The 17724-nt window shown below is 42.2% G+C and overlaps 1 pseudogene; it reads right to left on the minus strand.

Annotated features, from left to right (window-relative positions):
• LOC110260970 lies at positions 260-2738 on the minus strand (annotated as a pseudogene).

Raw genomic sequence — 17724 nt, forward strand, 5'->3', positions numbered from 1 at the left:
AGTGCCAGATCTGAGCCACATCTGTGACCTACACCACAGCTCATGGCAACACCAGATCCTTAACCCACTGAGTGAGGCTAGGGATTGAATCCACAACCTCATGGTTCCTAGTTGGATTTGTTAGCCACTGAGCCATGACGGGAACTCCAAGCATTCCTCCTTAATTAGAATCTGTACCTTGCTGTTTTTTCAGTTATAATCCAGTGTGATTTTTTTTTTTTAATTTTAGAAACAGTTTTTCCATCAACCAATTTCCATTTTAAGAGTTTATGGAAGAACAACTTAAGACCACTCAGTGGTTGTTCTTACCCATTCAGTGGCCCGAGCAGTGGGAGCTTCAGTGTCAGGCTGAGCATTCCAGTCTTCAGTAGGTAACTGCTGGATGGGCACAGAGGGGACCTGCATACCTTCAGACTGGTTGCCACCTTAGGTTGAGTAGCAGTGATCTCAGGACCTGGAGCAGTCCATTCACCCTGAAATTTCTCCTTGGTTACAGCCTTCTCAGCTGCTGCCTGCTCTTCCTTTTTATCTCCAGGATCTCTGTAGAATTAGAGATCAAGCATGACTTCCCATGGGTGTTCACATGTGAAGAACTTCCCAGGTGAGCATCCATATCCTACTCAGACCTACTGAGTAGGCTCCCTTTTCGTTGCACAGGATGGCAGTGTCCACATAACGCAGAAGAAAGAGGGTCTGTGTCACACAGAGCAATGGTAGGCAGGTTAATGTAAGGGGCTTCTGTGAGAGCTGGTAGTCAGCCCTGGGCTCAGTAACCATCAGAAGTCTTGGCTCCCAGAAGGCTGCCTGGATCTGGTTAGTTAAGGTTCCAGGAGTGAAGCGGCCAGCAATAGGAGTGGCTCCAGTGGTAGCAGCAAAGTTCAGCATGGATCACTGGCCAGTATTCCTGGAGGATATGACACTGACATCAGCTGGCTTTTCTTCTTCTTTTTCTTTAGGTTTTTATTTTTTCTATGATGGACAATTTCTGCTGTCCATCACCAGCTGGGTTTTCGGTGGCAACAATGGCACAAGCCGCCAAAGGAGGTTTCTCCCAGGTTCTTCAGATTTATGATGTAGATTCCATCACTCTTCCTTTTGTTGATGTACTGTGCCATTTGGAAGTCAAGGTCGGTGCCACCTAGGTGGGTTCCTGATACAAGGAACTTGAGGACATCCTCCTCTTTCATTTGCAGGACCTCAAGGGCTCCAGACATTGTGAAGGTTTCCCTTTAAGTTACAGTGGGACTCGGGAACAATGCCATATGGACCCCTGTCTGGGTAGCACGGAAAGGCATAATCCAGTGATTATTATAGTGCTGATAAGAAAGCAATCTTTAACCTTTTGATTACATCTCAGTCCTTAGTAGTGAGACAATGTCCCTGGGTTTTTACCTTCCCAAGTGTTTCTTAGCTTTTATTTTACCCCTTAAGAGAGGCAGGAAGGCTAGAAGAGGGCAGGAGTTAGATAAATGTTCTTCTCGCTTAGGTGAATAAGGCTCTGGAAAAGGTTTTTTTTCTGGAGAGTATGTCTTTGTTATGGAGAACAATCTAGGTGTATTTCAAGATGGGTTTTTTTCCCTTCCCCTGCCAGGGCTCTGAGGGGATTCCCTTGTTTCTTTCTTTTCTTTTTTTTTTCTTCTTTTGTCTTTTTAGGGCTGCACCTGGGGCAGATGGAAGTTCCCAGGCTAGAGGTCAAATTGGAGCTGCTGGTCTACACCAGAGCCACAGCAATACCAGACCCAAATCACATCTGTGACCTACACCACAGCTCACAGCAACGCTGGATCCTTAACCCACTGAGCAAGGCCAGGGATCTAAGCCACGTCCTCAGGTATAGTAGTCGGCTTCGTTACTGGTGAGCCACAACGGGGACTCCTCCCTTGTTTCTTAACCATGAGAACCGGGTAGGATTCTTGGAGTACCTATGAAAGCGTGCACCTCTCCCTCTCTACCAAGACTGTAGCCCCAAGAGTTTCTCACTTTCACACTGGCCTATACAATTTCTAGCATTCACCAGAATTTTTGCATAAGCCTTCCTTTCTGCTTATGGTTTCTGCTACAGGTAAGCAGATGATTACTGATACTTTCTGTATCTGTCCAGACTTCTCCACAACCTCAGTTCTCTCTGGTCCAAGAAAAGTCATTGATTTTTCAGTTCAGTAAGCTCTTTTCTTTTAAAGATGAGAGCGATGATGACTCCCAAGCTCTTTACATGTCAGTGCTGAAACTAGAAGTCTGATCATGGACTTTAATTACATCCACAAAATACCTTTATAACAATACTTAGACTAATATTTGAGCAATGAGAGATTGTGGCTTAGTCAACTTGACAAAGAGAGTACAGCCTACCCCTTGTCAACTTGCTATCCTTACATATCTCCTCAAGCCTTGCTTAATCTCAAATAAAGGCAAAAACAAAGTCATACTTCCACCTAACATGAAACAACTGCCCTTCGTATAACTGAAAGCCTACTAACCCTTACCACACAAGCATGCAAGAGAATTTATTTTCTCCTTTGATCCTGTAACTTAAATTCTGTTATGTAAAGTTAACTCTTATGAATACATCTTATTGTAGAGGTGATGAAGAGAATAAGCGTGGTTAGAAAACAGTATCTCTAGGCCTTTATATACCAAGGCAAGTTTCAACTTCATTTAGTGTAGTAAAAACCTATTAGGGAGTTCCCGTTGTGGTGCAGTGGTTAACCAGTCCGACCAGGAACCATGAGGTTGTGGGTTCGATCCCTGCCCTTGCTCAGTGGGTTGACGATCTGGTGTTGCTGTTAGCTGTGGTGTGGGTCGCAGACGTGGCTGGGATCCTGCGTTGCTGTGGCTCTGGCGTAGGCTGGCAGCTACAGCTCCAATTAGACCCCTAGCCTGGGAAACTCCATATGCCATGAGAGCGGCCCAAGAAATGGCAAAAAGACAAAAAAAAAAACAAAAAACCCAAAAACCTATTATTATATCCCTTTCTAGCCCCATTGGGTTAAAAGATTGCATTCAGAATCTCTGCTTAGTGGGCCCGTATCAATATATTCAGCTTGATCCAACTTTATATTCCTTATACCATGATCCCACAGCCTTAAGATCCATTCCCACACATGTTCCCTATATTTTACATCTTTATTAATTGGAAAAATCTTTTGGTATAGTGCATCTTTTGTTGTGTGAGTGACATTTTACAATTCACCCTTTGGATTGTGCTGGGACTTACATCAAATTATAGGTCTAGAAGTAAAGAAGGGTTGGTAGGAGCAGATCCTGAGAAGAGTCAACAGTTCCTTGTGAGACAGCTTCTTCAGGAAAAGAAGCGCTAACCTTAAGCAACAGTGGAAGAGCTGTTTCTATTTGCAGAGAAGACCCAGGAAAATGTCCCCAGGTTCACATCCCATTGTCATTTTCAGGATTCCATTCTTTCCCAATAAATGTCCTTACTTTAACAGGAAACACCCTGTTAGGTTGGCAGTTCAGTTTGTATTGTAATTCAGCCCCTTGCCAGAGGCGCCCCTGGGCTATAGGAGATAAGGCTTTCTTAGGTTTCAGGTCAATGTGAAGGTTGAGCTGTGAATTTGAAGCCCTCAGCTCATCCTCCCCTGTCACCCCCCCCCCAACTTTCTCCAGCGGAGTTAGGACAGTCCACCAAACCCACTGCATTCCTTATTTTGAATAAAATATGCTCTTGTAAAGAATACACAGTCACCTAGAATCTCACTTTCTATAGGTATTTGATTAGGAGTATCCAATATTTTGTAAATCTCTTGCCACATCATGTCATAAACTGCTAAATCCTCTTTACCATTGGAAATTGAATCATTTGTGCCTTTAATGAGATTAGAGAACCAATTTCAGAAAATCCAGAATCTATTTAAAAAATTAATCCTTAAGATTCTGTTCTTCTAGAACTACTTCTGGTACCAAAGTCTTTATTAATCAGGATCTAACCAGATAAACAGAAACAGAAGTAGATATATATTAAAAGATTTATTGCAAAGAATTGGCTTACAGGATTGAGGGGGCAGGCTAGGCAAGTCTGAAATTCACAGGAAAGCCCATCATGAAGGACAGGTCGGAACTTGGGCAAAGGATGACGATTCTATCCACAAGTGGAATTTATTTGGGGAAGCAGTGTGTCTTGCATATGCCTGGAAGTTGCTCAAAAAATAACACCTGTAATTATTACATAAAAGAAGGAAGAGTAGAGGAGCAAAAAACAGGTTTTTAGAGTCATAGAGTTGATCTTTCCACCAGTCTACCAGTCTGCCTTCATTATATCTGGTATTTTTTTTTTTTTTTTGGTCTTTTTGCTATTTCTTGGGCCGCTCCCATGGCACATGGAGGTTCCCAGGTTAGGGGTCTAATCGGAGCTGTAGCTGCCAGCCTACGCCAGAGCCACAGCAACGCGGGATCCGAGCCTCGCCTGCGACCCACACCACAGCTCATGGCAACGCCGGATCCTTAACCCATTGAGCAAGGACAGGGATCGAACCCACAACCTCATGGTTCCTAGTCGGATTCATTAACCACTGAGCCATGACGGAACTCCCCTATCTGGTATTGATATATTCCTTTTTAAGTAGGGAAGAGAACATCTACTATATAAACCTCCTGTCGACTTAAAAAATATGCACAACCTAAAAGCTGAGAGTTAAGTTTTATTTGGGGCAAAATAAAGACTATAGCCAGGAGCCAGCATTTCATAAAGCTCTGAAAAACTACTCGGAAGAAGAAGGGGAGAATGTTAGTATAAATGTGATTTGGGTGGAGGGGAGTGCCACATGCAATCAAGCACATAGTTTGCCAAATTTGCTGCTAGATTTCTGAAGATTACTACTGGTCATGAGAAGAAGACGTCAGTCACCCTGAAGGATTTTAGTGCTTTTCTAGATACGGAGAGATACAAGAATTGGGCTCATAAAATCTCCTGGAAATATCTATCTGAAGACCTGTTCTGCCAGTTTTCCCAGAGCACAGAGTGCCTCACTCCTGATCTCCACCCTGAGCTCCTTTCAGGGGGTGTTGGGGGTCAGTAGCTGCAGTGGCTCATGATTCAATCTATGAAGAGGCAGATGGCAAGTGCCAGTCTCCAGTTCACGCTCCCAGTTCACTGTTGGGGGGGCGGTGGCACCAAGGAAAGCTTGGGTTTTAACTAGGATTATCTTCAATTAGATCTTTGGCATGGAGTACACTATACCTTGCTGGGTTCCTTGATAGCCCAGCAGTGTTTAGAATGGTGGTGGACTCGAATTTTGTCCATAAATTTCAGGCACTGATATTAAAGCTTCAATAATGTAGGAGGCAGTTGAGGATTGACTCTTTTCCTCCTTTCTCTGCTCCCCGAGGCAACAGTATGATGATTGGGACAGGCTTGTGAATCCCAATAAGAAAATCAGATCCTCAGAGGGATGGTAAGGTCCTTGCTTGAATATCTTCATTTCTATTTAGACTTCCATCCAAAGGATAATCCCATTTTGGGGGGCATTATCTCTATCAACCGACTTCGGACCTTATTTAATGCACATTTTTCTAAGTCTTCTCTAAATCTACTGTGGACGTAAGTTCTCACATTGTCCCTAGCTCAACTCTCCACATTTTTTGTGGTTGACAGTGAGTGTTCACCTGACTGACCCTCCACTTGGCTGTAACTGACATCTACATTGACCAGGTGACCTGCCACTTGGCTATAATGTGCCTTCCACATATATCTTGTTTTGTAAAGCTTTCTAGACATCACTATTGCAAGAGACTGACTAGCCCACCAACCTCCTTAAGGTTATTCTTATTGACCAGGTGACCTTGAACAAGTTACTTAGCCTTTCCGAACCTCCAAGGTGGACATAAAAATAGCACCTAATTCATACCACTCTTGGAATAGTGTTTCCACTGTTGGAGGATTAAATGAGTTTACATTAACTTTGCCTGAATTGTTTAGGTGCTTATGGGTAGCGGGGTTTGCTGTTGCTACTACTGCTGACTACTGTGGCTTTAAAACTTGCCCTTACTCGTTTCTTCATTGATAGCAGGCCTTTGCCTGCAGAGCACTTTCTCTTTGAACCATCATTTTTTTTCTCAGGAGCCCTAATCCTTTGGCTGCCTGAGTGTACGTTGAAGAGCGGAAAATTCCTGTTGTTTTATTATGCTGAGTAATGTACCTCCCCTATTAGGGGAGGCCTGGGAAGATAGGGGTGCCAACCTGTTCATAACCAAAAGGCCAATAAAAATGTCTTCATAAACAAAGTATTGAACTTCAATAAATCTAAGACATCATCAACTGTAGGGCACACCTTATTTTATGTAATACTAAGAAAAAATAAGCTAATTAACCTTTAGAAATTCAGTTTTATACTTATTTAAAAGTTATTTTGACAGATAGTAGGATGGTAGTTACCAGCAGCTACAAAGTGGGAGCATGAAGGAGATGCCATTAAAGGATTAAATGACTTATGACTAGTAGATAAATAAGTTAGGGAGATCTGATGTACAACTTTGTGATTATAGTCAACAATACTGTGTTACAAACTGCAAAATTGCTAAGACACTAAATATTAACTATTCTCAACACAAAAAAGAAATGATAGGAGTTCCTGTCATGGCTCAGTGGTTAACGAATCCAACTAGGAACCATGAGGTTGCAGGTTCAATCCCTGGCCTTGCTTAGTGGGTTAAGGATCCAGCGTTGCCGTGAGCTGTGGTGTAGGTTGCAGACGCAGCTCGGATCCCGAGTTGCTGTGGCTCTGGCATAGGCCGGCAGTGATAGCTCCTATTCGACCCCTAGCCTGGGAACCTCCATATGCCGTGGGAGTGGCCCAAGAAATGGCAAAAAGACAAAAAAAAAAAAAAAAAAAAAAAGATAAATGTGAAACGATACAGGTGTTAGTGCTAACTAGCTAGTGTTGTAATCATATGGCAGTATATAAGTGTATCAAACCAACACATCATAACAATTTAAACTATACAATGTAACATGCAACTATATCTCCATAAAAAAGGAAATATGTAGACTTGAACAACTTTTTAAAAAAGTTATTTTGGATTTGTTTAGACATAGAAGCAATGACAATATGAATGGCTTTGGCCAAATTCACTCATGTGCCAGCAGTTGGTAATTATCACAAACTGCTTCCTGGGGGATAGTCAGATATTATTGATTGTGAGATGCACAGGAATTTCAGAGATACTAAAATGTGAAAAATGAAAACATACTCTTTTTAATTTTTTTTTTTTTTAGGGCCACACATGTGGCATATGGAAATTCCGAGGCTTGGTATCAAATTGAAGCTGCAGCTGCTAGCTTAGGCCACAGCCACAGCAACAGGATAATTACATAATACTACTTAAGGTTTGGTGGTAGGGGAAGGCTTCTCTGAGATGGTGACATTTCAGCTGAGACCTGAATGACAAGGAGTGAGGTTTCTTATTCTTTGAATTCATTAAGCTTCTTATATGTGTGGATTTATAGTTTTCATCTAATTCAGAAATTTTTTGGCCATTATTCCTCTCTTCTTTGGAGACTCCAATTATGCATATATTAGGCCTCCTGAAGTCCTGTATCTCACTCTTGTTCTCCTCTTTTCTTTTTTAAAAGTCTTTTTTTCCCTTTGTATTTCTTTCTGTATATTTTCTATTTCTGTGTCTTCAAGTTCACCAGTCTTTTCTTCAGCAATATTTAATCTGCCTTTAATTCTACCTAAGTATCTTGTATAATCTCAGATGTTGTAGTTTTCACTTCTAGAATTTCATTTTGAGACTTTTAAAAATATCTTTCATGTCTCTACTTTCTACTTTTTCTCTAGCTCTCTGGAAACTGAAGCAACCATGGGGTTCACCTCACTTTTTCTCCGTCTCTCATATATCACTGTCCTTTATTGCTTGATGTCTAATGTCTTGAGAACTGTTCTTTCATATATTTTGTACAGAGTTTTAGTTGTTTCAGATATTTGGATAAATCCAGTCCTTACTCTACTCTATCTTGGCTGAAAGTAGAAGTGTCTTGCCTCTATTATTTAGCTTGTAATTATTCTCAGATTTTAATATGTACGAAAAGGCCACATATTAGTTTTAACTGGTTGCTATCAATAGAAAACACTTTTGAGTCTAATTGTACATTTTTGCTGATGTGTGTGTGATTAAAGCACATGCCATTGGAGTTCCTGTGGTGGCGCAGCAGAAATGAATCTGACTAGGAACCATGACGTTGCAGGTTCGATCCCTGGCCTCGCTCAGTGGGTTAAGGATCTGGCATTGCCGTGAGCTGTGGTGTAGGTTGCAGATGTGGCTTGGATCTGTTGTTGCTGTGGCTGTGGTATAGGCTAGCAGCTGTAGCTCCAATTTGACTCCTAGCCTGGGAACCTCCATATGCCATGGATACAGCCCTAAAAAGCAAAATAAATAAATAAATAAATAGAAAAAAATAAAGCACATGCCATCTCTTTGGTCTCTAAACTAAATTTTGTTCATACTATCAACAACATAACCATCAAAAAGGTCGGATTTTTTTCTTTTAAATAAAAAAATCTCATCTGGAGTTCCCATTGTGGCTCAGCAGGTAAAGAACCTGACACAGTGTCCGTGAGGATGCAGATTCAATCCCTGGCCTTTCTCAGTGGGTTAAGGATCCAGTGTTGCTGCAAGTTGAGGTATAGGTCACAGATGTGGCTTGGATCCCACATTGCTGTGGCTGGTAGCTTCAGCTCTGATTCAACCCCTAGCCCAAGAACTTCCATGTGGCCATGAAATTAAAAAAAAAAAAAAAAAAAAAAAAAAAAAGAAGAAGAAAGAAGAAAAGAAGGAAGTAAAGAATGGAGGAAGGAAGGGAAAAAAAACCCTCATTTGTCCCTGCCAGTATCTTCTTCAGAGCATTTTGGTATTTATTATGCTATTATGCTATTATGGTATTCCTGGGCTGAGTTGCTTGCCAGATACAGTAACCAAATGTCTTTATGGCATTATACATGGCCCAAGGACTTTAGAAACCACATTTTAGTTTTATGTAGGTTTGAGTGGATTTATGTTTTTAAAATCATGGTTAAAATCTGCATAAAATTTACTATTTTACCTTTTCTTTTTGGCTGCCCCTACAACATTTGGACTTTCCTGGGCCAGGGATCGAACCCATGCCACAGCAGCCACCCATGCTGCTGCAGTGATAATGCTGGATACTTAACCTTCTGCTCCACAAGAGAACTCCACAATTTACTGCTTTAACCTTTTTTTTTTTTTTTTTTTGGCTATGCCCACAACATGCAGAAGTTCCCAGGCCAGGGATTTGAACCCATGCTACAGCAATGACCTGAGCCACAGCAGTGACAGCATTGGATCCTTAACCCACTAGAGCACCAAGGAACTTCATTTTAACCATGTTTTAAGTTTATGATTCAGTGATGTAAGGTACATTCACAATGATGTATAATAATCACCACTATTTAAAAAAAAATTTTTTTTTTGTCTTTTTAGGGCCACACCCATGGCATATGTAGGTTCTCAGGCTATGGGTGGAATCAGAGCTATAGCTGCTGGCCTACACCACAACTACAGCAACACAGGATCCAAGCTATGGCTGTGACCTACACCATAGCTCACAGCAACACTGGATACTTAACCCATTGAGCAAGGCCAGGGATTGAACCCGCTCCCTCATGGATACTAGTCAGATTCATTTCTGCTGAGCCCATGATGGGAACTCCTAAAAAATTATTATCATCATCCCATCAAACCATGACTCCTCATCCCCTCCTCCCCCCAGCTCCTGGTAATCTTTATTTTATTTTCCGTCTCTATGAATTTGCCTTGTCTAGGTACCTCATGTAAGTAGAATTATGTAAGTAGCTGGCTTATTTCACTTTGGAATACTTAATACTTAAAGATTCATCCATTTGGTAGCATATATCAAAATTTTATGAAGTAGTATCTCATTGTGGTTTTGATTTCATTTTCCTAATGATTAGATATTTGATTTTCATTTCCCTAATAATTAGATATTAAAGTTTTTTCCTGTGCTCACTGTTTGATACTGTAAGCAAAATTATCTGTGGCCAAATATCAATGACATATAAACATATAGTAAATTAAGCATAAAGGAATGAAAAAAAAATTTTTTCCTGTGCTTACTGGCTATTGTATATTTATCAGATCCTTTGTCCATTTTTGAACTGAGTTGTTTGTTTTGGGGGGCAAGTTACATGCACAAGTCTGTGTTCTTCAGAGATCTTTTTTTTTGCATTTTTAGGGCCGCACCTACGGTGTATAGAAGTTTCCAGGCTAGGGGTCAAATCAGAGCTGTAGCTGCTGGCCTACACCACAGCCACAGCAACTCAGGATTCAAGCCACATCTGCGACCTACACCACAGCTCATGCCAACATTGGATCCCTGATCCATGGAGCGAGGCCAGGGATCGAACCCGCACCATAATGGATACTAGTCAGATTTGTTTCCACTATGCCACAACAGGAACTCCCTGGGCTTTTTTTAAAAAATATATTCATTTGATATTTTATATCTAACATATCCAGAAAATGCTCCACAGAAAACTTTTTTCATGTTTCTCTGGCAGTGGCGTGACATAATATGGAAGATCTTTCTTTGTAATAGATGAAGCAGACAGTGATTCTAAGTTGCTTCACATGTATCTGGGCTGTTTTCAATGTTCTTCTGTTTCTATATGGCAAACTTCCAGAAAAGAATGGTTGACTAGACCAATGGGACGTGATTTGGGTGTGAGACTCCCAAGGGTCCAGTAATAGGCCTGTCAAACTTCACTTTTCTTGGGGTTGGAAAATTTTACCTCTCAGTGAAATACATACAAAACATAAACAAAAACACCTTCACTTTTTGGTATCTGGTTGCTAATTAGACTTGCAAATGAAAAATGCCCCCCCCCCTTTTTTGGTCTTTTTTAGGGCCACATCCACAGCATATGGAGGCTCCCAGACTAGGGGTCAGATCGGGACTGAAGCTGCTGCAACACCAGATCTGAGCTGCCTCTGCAACCTACACCACAGCTCACAGCAATGCCAGATCCTTAAGCCACTGAGTGAGGTCAGGGATCGAACCTGTGTCCTCATGGAGGCTAGTCAGATTCCTTTCCACTGAGCCACAACAGGGGCTCTGAAAAATTCGCTTTCTAAATTTCATGTCATTATTGAGAGAATCTGCTTCTGCTCCAGCAACAGCAGCTCTGACATGTTTGCTTTAATGCCTCTTTTAACCCAAAAGCTACAACCTGAGAGCCATGTAAATTTGGCACCAGAAATATTGATAAATGTGACTTCTGACCTTCATCAGGAAGCTCGGGGTTAAAGTTTTAAGTGTGATATTGAGGCTGTAGAAACATAAAACACATTAAGAAATGTCAAACATGTTAGTAATAAAACAATCAGTTGAACACATTTGAGTACCTTTATTTACGTGTTTTATGGTAGTGCCAACATTTGAGTGCAATTAAAAGAAACAATAAGAGAAACAGTAGAAAAGAACTACCATTTATACAGTACTTACTATGTCCCAGGCACCAAGCCAGATGCTTTCCATGTATGATTGTTTCTGATAATTACAAATCAGGAAAATGAAACTCAAAGAGTTAAGAAAGTTGCTCAGATCACATACTTGGTAAGTGGCAGAGCCTGGATACAAAGCTAGGTCTGACTCCAACAATACAACAGCTTGTTATGGAGGAGAAGCAGGGAAATACATTTCAAATAGATTAATATTATTGTGACTGGCTGAAGGCAGCATAGACATCATCTAGAAAATAGGAGTTTTAAGTCAATAGAAATACTTTTTTTTTTTTGGCTGCACTCGTGGCGTTTGGAAGTTCCAAGGCCGGGACTGAACCTGAGCCATAGCAGTGACAACACCAAGTCCTTAACCTCCAGGCCACCAAGGAACTCCCAGAAAGAATTTTTTTTAAAGTGTGGTGGGAATATTACATAAAAGTGCAGAAAGCCAAGCGCTCATCTCAACCTTCCTGATTGATGCTGGTATCTTCTCTAAGTGTGTTGCAGTTTTTTTCAGGCTTGAATTTTGGACTAAGATATTTTCTTTATATTTCGACTGGTTTTTATATTAACTATTATGCTCTCCTCATTGGCCTTACCGCCTCTTTCTGAACAAAATGCTGTTTCAAAAGTCTCCTTCCCCCGAGTTCCCATTGTGGCTCAGCTGTAACAAACCCAACTAGTAACTATGAGGATACAGGTTTGATCCCTGGCCTCACTCAGTGGGTTAAGGATCTAGCGTTGCTGTGAGCTGCAGTGTAGGTCACAGAGTCAGCTTGGATCTGGCGTTGCTGTGGCTGTGGTGTAGGCTGGCAGCTACAGCTCTGATTTGATCCCTAATCTGGGAGCTTTTGTATGCTGTGTGTGTGGCGCTGGGGAAAAAAAAAAAAAAAAAAAAAAAAAAAAAGTCTCCTTTCTTAAGAGTTCTTACCACGCCCCTGTCTGTCACCTCTAAGCCTTGACTGCTTCCCTAAACCTATATTTAACGGATTCTGCTTCTTCATTTGAGGTTTGAAAATCTCCAGTTAACCTACCTTGGCCTACATTACAGTTCTTGGTCCTTGATGACCTTATTTTTGAGACCTCCTCATTTGTAGCCTTTTTTTTTAACCTCTTTTTCAATTTATGGGAGCTCATGGCCTTTCTCTTTAGGTCAAAGCTTAAAGACAAGTCTCTAGACTATCTCTTACTAGACCAATTTTCAACTTTCTAGAATTGGAAAATCAGTTCTTTCAACTTGATGAGAAATCTACTCTAGGATCAGTCAGTCATGACCTGTTGGGTGGGGACCAGAATCCATAGTCCAGACATGGCTGCTGGGAATCTACTGCTATGGACCATGTTAGGGGCATTCCTGGAAAAGGCAGAATGTTTGGGAAAAGTTATGATGTCCATGTAATCAAGATGGAGAAACACGAGCTGAATCCTGGGGAGTAGGGTGCAGTTGTAAGTAGCTGAACAACCAAATCCAAAGAGGGTGGACAGATGTTAGCTCTGAAAACAGGTCACTACGGATGAGCCAATGGCTTCTGCCCTGATTTGAGCATTTCTCAGTGAGGCAGATGAGCTATCCCTAGAATGCTGTTCTCATAGGAACAGAGGCCATGGTCCCGGCTTCCCTGGTGCTGTCAGGCCCTCCTTAAGAAAGTGGTAGTCAGGGAGTCCCTATTGTGGTGCGGTGGAAATGAATCCAACTGGTATCCATGAGGATTCGGGTTCAATTCCTGGCCTCGCTCAGTGGGTTAAGGATCCAGCGTTGCCGTGAGCTGTGGTGTAGGTTGCAGACGAGACTTGGATTCCCCGTTGCTGTGGCTGTGGTGTAGGCTGGCAGCTGTAGCTCCCATTTGACCCCCAGCCTGGGAACTTCCTTTTTATTTTAATTTTTTTGTCTTTTTTAGGGCCACACCTGAGGCATCTGTGACCTACACCACAGCTCACGGCAACGCCTGATTCTTAACCCACTGAGCGAGGCCGGGGATTGACCTCATTGTCCTCATGGATGCGAGTCAGGTTCGTTTCCACTGAGCTACGATGAGAACTCCGTAGCCTGGGAACTTCCGTGTGCTCTGGGATTGGCCCTTAAAAAAAAAAAAAAAAAAAAAAAAAAAGAAAAAACAGAAAAAGAAAGCGGTAGTCATTTGTCATTTTCAACTCCCCTTCCTGAGTATACTACACCCTAGGCTTGATAGGACAGTGAGTCTAGTGGGCTCCCATCAGAACGCCCCTGGGAATGAGTGATGCCCAGATGGGGAAATGGCTGGAGTTTCCTTAGCTCTCCCCTCCTACTCCCAGCCTTTTCCCTCTTCTCTTCTCCTGGGGTTCCATTTAGTGAACATTATACTTTTGAATTTTTATCAGTTCTTTCACATTTTCTCTTTTTATCCTCTGTGTTAGGAGATCTCCTCTATTTTATCTTATGATTCATGAACATTTTATTTCAGCTATCACATTTTCAATCTCTAATTAATTCTGTGATTTTTTTTTTTTTCAAATCAACCTTTTCTTTTTTCTTTTTTCTTTTTTTTTTGTCTTTCTAGGGCAGCACCCTCTGCATATGGAGGTTCCCAGGCTAGGGGTCCAATCGGAGCTGTAGCTGCCGGCCTACACCAGAGCCACAGCAACACAGGATCCAAGCCTCATCTGCAACCTACACCACAGCTCAGGGCAATGCCGGATCCTTAACCCACGGAGCGAGGCCAGGGATCGAACCGGCAACCTCATGGTTCCTAGTCGGATGCACTAACCACTGAGCCATGACGGGAACTTCTGGTTCATTAATTAAAAATAAAAAAAAATGGAGTTCCTGTCATGGTGCAGTGGTTAACGAATCCAACTAGGAACCATGAGGTTGCTGGTTGGATCCCTGGCCTCACTCCGTGGGTTAAGGATCCGGCGCTGCCGTGAGCTGTGGTGTAGGTTGCAGATGAGGCTTGGATCCCGTGTTGCTGTGGCTCTGGTGTAGGCCGGCAGCTACAGCTCTGATTAGACCCCTAGCCTGGAATCTCAATGGGCCGCGGGAGTGGCCCTGGAAATGGCAAAAAGACCAAAAAAAAAAAAAAAATTTACTGTTTGTTATCCCACAAGTAATATTCCTAGCAAAAGAACAGTGAATTTTTTTTTTTTTTTTTCAGCCACACGCGGAAGTTCTTAGGCCTGGGATCAAACCCAAGCTACAGCAGTGACAATACCTCTAGGCCACCAGGGACTTCCAAAAGAACTGTAAATTAATGTAATGTTTCCATTACAATAAATAAATAATTTTGTATTGTGTAATAAGTGTATAAGTAATATATAAAAATGCAAATACAAAAGCATGTAGAGTATTAAGGGAAATTGACTTTTCCCTTCTTTTTTTATTATGGCCACACCCACAGCATATGGGAGTCTCCAGGCTAGGGACTGAATCTGAGCCGCAGCTGCAAACTACACCGCAGCTGCGGCAACGCAGGATCCGCAGTGACCCAAGCCTCCGCCGTCAGATTCTTAACCCACTGCACCACAACGGGAACTCCTCCCTTTTTTTTCCCCCAACCCAATTCTGCTCTTTTCCCAGGAGGTAACTGCTGTTATTCACTGAGTATATATCCTTGACTATTGCTAATGTATTTATATATCTGTGTCTCTATGTCTGGTTATCAGGCTGTTTATCTTTTTTATTTCAAAGGGATCAAATTTTGTACGTTTTGTGCATTTTAACTCAGCCATGCGCCTTGGGTAGCTTTCACAGCGATAGATGTAGAGCTCTCCCCTACTGGATGACAATGAAGTAGTTTGTAGTTTTTCTTTTTCAAAAAGGCAAAGTCTATTACTTTTCTGTTTCAATGCCCTTTAGCAGGCTTTCCACTCAAACTGAGCAATTCTTGTCATATCTGTCAAGAGTTCCAGTGGATTAAACTGAAAAACCTGATTGGATGAAATATAACAAGTTGAACAGACCATAATATTTGATAAAACTAACACTTCTTTATTAAAATACAATACTAAAGTACAGTACTAAAATGTCTTTATTAAAATTCATGTTATCCTACCCCAGTTAATGGAACAGAATCAAATCACAATTAGTTTGCTCAGAGTTAAAGAGGCAAACCAGCTTGCTTGTCATCTCTCAAACATATTAATACCAAATGCCCAGGTTTAAAACACCCTTTTTTTTTCCTACTTTTTCTTTTTCTTTTTTCTTTTTAGGCCCACATCCACAGCATATGGAGGTTCCCAGGCTAGGAGTCAAATTGGAGCTTTAGCTGCCAACCTACACCACAGCCGCAGCAACACAGGATCCAAGCCATGTCTGCAACCTACACCATAGCTCATGGCAAGGCCGGATCCTTAACCCACTGAGCAAGGCCAGGGATCGAACCCGTGTCTTCATGGATACTAGTTGGGTTTGTTAACCACTGAACTACCACGGGAACTCCATTTTCCAGCTGTTCTTTTCCTACTATCTCCTGCCTATATTTCTTAGTTTATTCACCATGCTCTCAGCTCTTGATTTATTGGCTATTCTTTGTAGGTCTTGAAACTGGAATCAGTTTCACCTCAAGAGAACCATTAGAGTGTTAGTTTCCAGATGAATCTTACTTATAACAATATGTAGGGATACCTATGACAAAAACACACATATTTGAGGACCCAGATGCACACCTGCTCTGGAGAAGGGTCACATTCTTCCCTTTTGAAAAGCAGAAATTCGTCTGCATGGCCACTTTGGACAGGTCATTATATTGTTCCACTCCAAAAGTTTTTGAGAGTTCTCCTATGCTTAGTTAGCACTGACTTTCCTTGGCTCTGTGGCAGCATGACCCCCGACCTCACCCCACCCCCATTTTCACATTTCTTCATCTGTAGAAGCCTGGTGCTCACTAGCCTCCCCTCTGTAAGGTCACACTCTGCTGTTAAGGAAAAAGACGGCAGCTGCCACTCACCGAGGACTAAACTACGTTCAGGCGCTGTGGTGTGTTTCACATTCATTATCTCATTTGATCTTCACAATAATCTCATACATTAGATTTAGAGAGGTTAAGTCACATGGTAAGTGGTAGAGCTGGGCTTCCAACCTCAGTCTGCCTAGCACCAGAGCTTGAACTCTGACCTCTGGGCTCCACATTCGCCACTCAGCCAGTGAACCTTCACGAGTACACGAGAAGCAAAACCTGAGGATACTACCTTTTAGAGGAGTGACTGGGAGGCCAGTGATGCCCACCCCCTCTCCTAAGGAATTCGCATCCTTACCCCTGGAGCCTGTGAATGTCACTGTGCACGGCAAAAAAAAAAAAAAAAAAAAAAAAAGAGCTTTGCCAAAAAAAAAACAAAAAGAGCTTTGCCGGTGTGATTAAGTTAAAGAGCTTGAGATGGGACCATTACCCTGGACCATACAGGTGGGCCCTAAATACAGTCACATATATCATTATAAAAGGGAAGCAGGGGATCTGACGCACGCATGGGAGTTGGAAAGGCAGAGTGATTGTGGAGGCAGAGGCTTCAGTGATCGGCCACAAACCAGGAAATGCCAGCTGCTCCCAGATGCTGGAAAAGGCAAGGAACGCTCTTGCCCCGGAGCCTCCAGAGAAAGCATAGCCCTGGTGACCCCTTGGTTTGGCCCAGTGATACTGGTTTCAGATTTCTGGCCTCCAGAATTGTGGGAGAATAAGTTTCTGTTGGTTTAAGCCACAAGTTTGTGGTAATTTGTTATAGCAATCACAGGAAACCAATACAGTGACTTCGTGACCTCCTTATCTCTAAAATGAGAATATTAATGGTAATACCTAGAATTTAAAAAAAAAAAAAAAAGTGAAGTGCTAGGCAGGGTGCCTGGCACAAGGTAAGTGCTTGGCAGGGCTGTTGTCCTCGCTCACAGGATCTGATGGGAATATGTACGCGGCGCTTTGGGAGCAGGTGGGCAGGAAGGGCAACCAACCCAGCGTCTAGTTCCTGTGATGCACATGACCTTCCAGTAAGGTTAACAGGGACTTATTAGAGGCAAAGAAGTTGAAGCTAATTAAAAATGACAGTAGGAGTTTCCGTCGTGGCTCAGCAGAAACGAATCTGACTACTATCCACGAGGACGCAGGTTCGATCCCTGGCCTTGCCCAGTGGGTTAAGGATCTGGCGTTGCTGTGAGCTGTGGTGTAGGCCGGCAGCTGCAGCTCTGACTTGACCCCTAGCCTGGGAATCTCCATATGCCAAGGGTGTGACTCTAAAAAGGACAAAAAAAAAAAAAAAAAAACCAAAAAACAA

This window comes from Sus scrofa, chromosome 6 (assembly GCF_000003025.6).
Source record: "Sus scrofa isolate TJ Tabasco breed Duroc chromosome 6, Sscrofa11.1, whole genome shotgun sequence".
In the NCBI taxonomy this organism is placed as follows: domain Eukaryota; kingdom Metazoa; phylum Chordata; class Mammalia; order Artiodactyla; family Suidae; genus Sus; species Sus scrofa.